Source organism: Dysidea avara, chromosome 10 (assembly GCF_963678975.1).
Source record: "Dysidea avara chromosome 10, odDysAvar1.4, whole genome shotgun sequence".
In the NCBI taxonomy this organism is placed as follows: Eukaryota; Metazoa; Porifera; class Demospongiae; order Dictyoceratida; family Dysideidae; genus Dysidea; species Dysidea avara.
This window is the reverse complement of record NC_089281.1, coordinates 7,955,336-7,959,775: the sequence shown is the minus strand read 5'-3', so window position 1 is coordinate 7,959,775 and position 4,440 is coordinate 7,955,336.

Here is a 4,440-nt window from a genome sequence, read left to right as displayed (position 1 = left end):
TCATGAATCCTAATTCAGTGCACTGCAAGGAGTTAGCTCAGTCAGTACATAGATAGCATAGGCGGTGGAGACGGGGGGGGGGGGGGGGGGGGGGGGGCTTCCCCCCACTTTTATTTATGGGACAATGCTTGCAAGAAAAGATCGAACAGTCAAAATCTATGATACTCTAATAGAGCAGTCATCACAGTATTCAGAGAAGCAGTGTAGCAAGCTACTTAGCTACGTATGTGTAGTTATAAATAAGTTGGTGGAGGGCAGTTATTGTAGCAGGTGATTAGCTACCTTTTTTTTTTTTTTTTTTTTTTTCTTTCTTTTTTTTTTTGGTCTTCAGCAGCTGGCCTGGCCCCCTCACTCTTTGGCCTGCTCCATCGCCCCTGATTGATAGTATATAAAGCCCCCCTCCCCCCATGCCTATGGTCAGTAATATGTTGACTTGGCAGCTTCAATATCTATCTCCGCTTCCAGAAGAATATTTTTGGCTAAGAATTGCTCTGAATGGACTCTTGAATGTTGACACTTGATTAATTATACGTAGCTATATTTTTGTAATTTTTTCCTTGTCACACCCACTCTTGGGGCATAGCTCCGTGAGTGGCAGTGTGTCCCCGAGGATTCACCTCACATTATTCAGTGTTGTTGTAACACTCAATAGTTTTCATCAATAAAATGATGGTCTCTCTCTCATCAAATGAATTGACGCCAGGCAATAGTTAATCATTTGGAACACTAGAGTACATCCAAGGGTAGCTACAGTCTGTCTATCCCACTACTCAATATTTTCTTACTGAGCCTACAGTGGAACTTCTCTTACAAACGCAGCCACAACAGAAAAAAATTTGGACAGGGTGTTTTGGCCCCACTAGTCTGCCGGCTACATATGCCCGTCTACTAAAAGAGGAGCACATCTTTATTAGTTGGTGGTGTTAGTTTGATTTTGCGTGATGTGTGATTTGGTTTGGTTTTGCAAAATCTGGTAACATTATATATAATTACGAAGTCAGGAACAGGTCCACAGTAGCTATACAATCACTGAGCTCTAATACTATACATTTGGCCTGCGCTGTTCTAATAGAGTGAATTGATCTGTATGTACATAGGTCAAGGCAGATTTATGGACATCCCCTCCCCCAACCTTCTCCATCTTACCAAAGGCTGCTGAGGTTACTGAGAAAGATAGTTTTATAAGCAATAGATACTTCAATAGTAGCTATAGTTCCAGTCGTCATAACATGCTACTAAGACCTTTGTTATATCAGGAATAGCAATACACAAAGCTACTGTTCCAGTATACAGTGGTCACTGAGGTATACAGTTGAGAGGACGTATCTTCATTTCTATCCACCTGGCATTTTTCCACCCACCAGGAATGAGTATGGATCCATACTGAATTGGCAATTGAGATTGATGTGCCAACAATAATAAAACCGAGAATAAAACCACCATCCTCCATTTTTTTCTAGTGTTATCTATCCATACTGAACAGCTGGCACCCCACTTATCATTGTCGTTATCGTATGTGCTGAACATTTATGCCATTGTGTTTGCCAGTAGAGAAAGAGTCAGTAATAGTGTCACCGGTAAAGCCACTGGTAGTACTCTTCACTGGGACTCCCTACTTTTAAAATTGGTGTAGTGAATGTAGTCGCATGATTCAGTCGTGTTGTCTATTTGAAAGTCAATTCTGAGTTCCCATTGACAATTCCGGATAAGACAGTAAAGCAACTTAAGGCCATACCAGTTAAATCTCCAAATCCTTTCTCATAATCAAGCCACGATCGATGAAAATTCTCAGATCCATCTTCTCTGTATGACTGTCCATCTTCCATTAGCTGTTGTAGTGTCACAGTACATGTCAACTACTGTTTAGTTTCCTACTACACCAAGTATTCATTTTGTATATACCAGATGGAGATTGATCAAAGTTACTTTCTTTTAGTATACAGCAGTTCTCAGGAGGTGGAAAACCACAGGGATATTGTTTCTTCTCTGCCATTTCTTTCTCTTTTTTCATCTTTTTATCACAATAATGATATTATGCTTTCAGAAACCAGGCCAGCAAAAAGATACAAATCAGATTCTGAACATGAGATGGTCCAGTTAAAAAAAGCAGTTGATAACATAACATGGTTATGACTGTGCGGAGTATGGCATGACATGGATACTGAGTGCATACAGTATTATTCCAGTGATGATAATGGGATGCATGAGCAGAAAGTTGAATGCTGTCATTGTGGCAGTAGAGATGATAAATCTATCAAGTACTGATAGAAGTAGGCTATATGCTTTTATAACACAGCTCTTATTTTAGCTTATATTACCAGTGCATACTGAATTGTATATGCTCAACTATAGCTATGTCTCTATATTAATTGTTAGATAACTTACAGGGACTGTTAGAGACAACTAGTTGCTGTTGCTGTGATGACAATAGTCAGTAAACAGATCAGTTGGCAGTTTAATATAGGCTATAGCTAACAGCATAAAGCTACCTGCACACCTCAGAATGCATGAAAGAACAATGGCTTGCCTAATATGTGTATAACATTAAAGTAATGTGTGGTGTGCACCCTCATAATATTCACAAGTTATATCATGCGATGTTGGCGTAATGAATAGTATTGTAGACTCATATACCTGTTCTCTTTTATAAACTCTATATGCTAACAAAGAGTTTATTATTTTACACTGGGATTCTGTTAGTAGAGGCATACGATGCACAATGTGATCTACTTACAGATATTAAGGGTGCATCCATTCACTGGACTGGACTACTGGACTGGATTACTGGACTCAGGTTTTTTTTTTTGTTTTCTTATGTTTTTATTGCCAGACTTAACTAAAAAGTGTTTTCAAGTAGTAACTAACACATTCACCACGAGACAAAAAACTTGTACATTAATCACAAAAACTGCACTAAACCTTAGTGCAGTTTGTTATCAAAAAAAAATTTCCTACTGCTAGCAATGTTTCAAGCACTGTTAGCACTGTTAATGCATGTCTGTCTTCTCTAGCCTTCTTTGTAAAATAGCACACCATATATAAGTTTTACAACATGTAATTACATTACGTTACTGTATAACATATTGAAAATTGCCTATAGCCTGCACATTCACTTCAGCTTCGCTGGCTCTTTGGTTTATAATGTTTGTAAATATCAACGAGTGCGCAGTGGCACATTTATTAAGCTTCCCAATGCACACACTTTCAAACAGGAAGGTAGGGTTACACATATTTGCAAAAAATGCAGTGAGTGTAACAAGAGTAAAAAACCTATGTCATACTATAAAACAGACCACTGCAAAACTACAGCACTTTTCAAACATACTTAATAAAGCCTTAATAAATAAATTTAAAAAAAAAATAGACTGTATGTGCCTCTTTGTGTATTTTTTATATGACAAGACATGGAGAGCCTTAGCCCCACGTGTGGTATACTACTCTATGTAATCACTTTTAGTGTTTGAAAAATGTCTTTGTAGTTGAAAAAAATGTGTTTGAACAAATTTTATGTGAGTCCAGTAGTTCAGTCCAGTAGTCCAGTCCAGTGATTGGATACACCTCCCAGATATTAATTTTCATTCATAATAGTTACAATCATGCAATAAACTGTTGATATTATACTCAACTCAAGCACATACATATATACTACAATGTATATAGTCCAGTCATTTAATTGGTGCTGTAATTATGTGCCTACTAATGTAATTAGTAATAAAGATCTAATTCTTAGAAAATCCTTGGAAATGAACAGTTCATATAGAAAAGTTGGATTTCAACAGCAACTTTCACTGGAATCAATTACCACTGAAGGGTATCCTATACTGTACTAATTACATCATGCATCCATTTGTATGATATAATATACAAATGCAATACTTCACTATACCGTGTACATCACTATGTATATAAAAAAGAGTGAGCTGACTGACCTAGCTGTATGGATCTGATGGGGTTAAATCTTATGACAAGTCGGTATTGTGAGAAGGAGCCTGTGATACAAACATTCCTTTGTCCAACAATGGGGGCGGGAAGAGTTCCTAAAGTCAGAGGTCCCTGGTAAAAAGGTACTGGTGTGGAGATGGTTACTGGAGCTATACCAAGCAGCTTGGTATGGAGCCAAATAAGTTGATGGATTTGATGTCCATGCAAGAGAAGATGGTCACATTAGCAAGACAAACAACATCACAGTTTATTATTAATAACATAGTGAATGTCAAAGTTGGAGATGTGATGGACATGTCGTACGGCGACGAGACATGCATTTGACATTGCTATGAGTCTTGTAATTTAGATAGGGAAAGGATAATTGTATCGAGTGCTCAAGCCAGGAGGAAAAGCTGTAATAGTCAACCTGGCTGAGAAGTCCATTAATTGACAAGATGTATTTAACTGTCAGGGGAGATGAGGTTGTTGTGAAAGGAAAAATTAACAAAAGTTTAG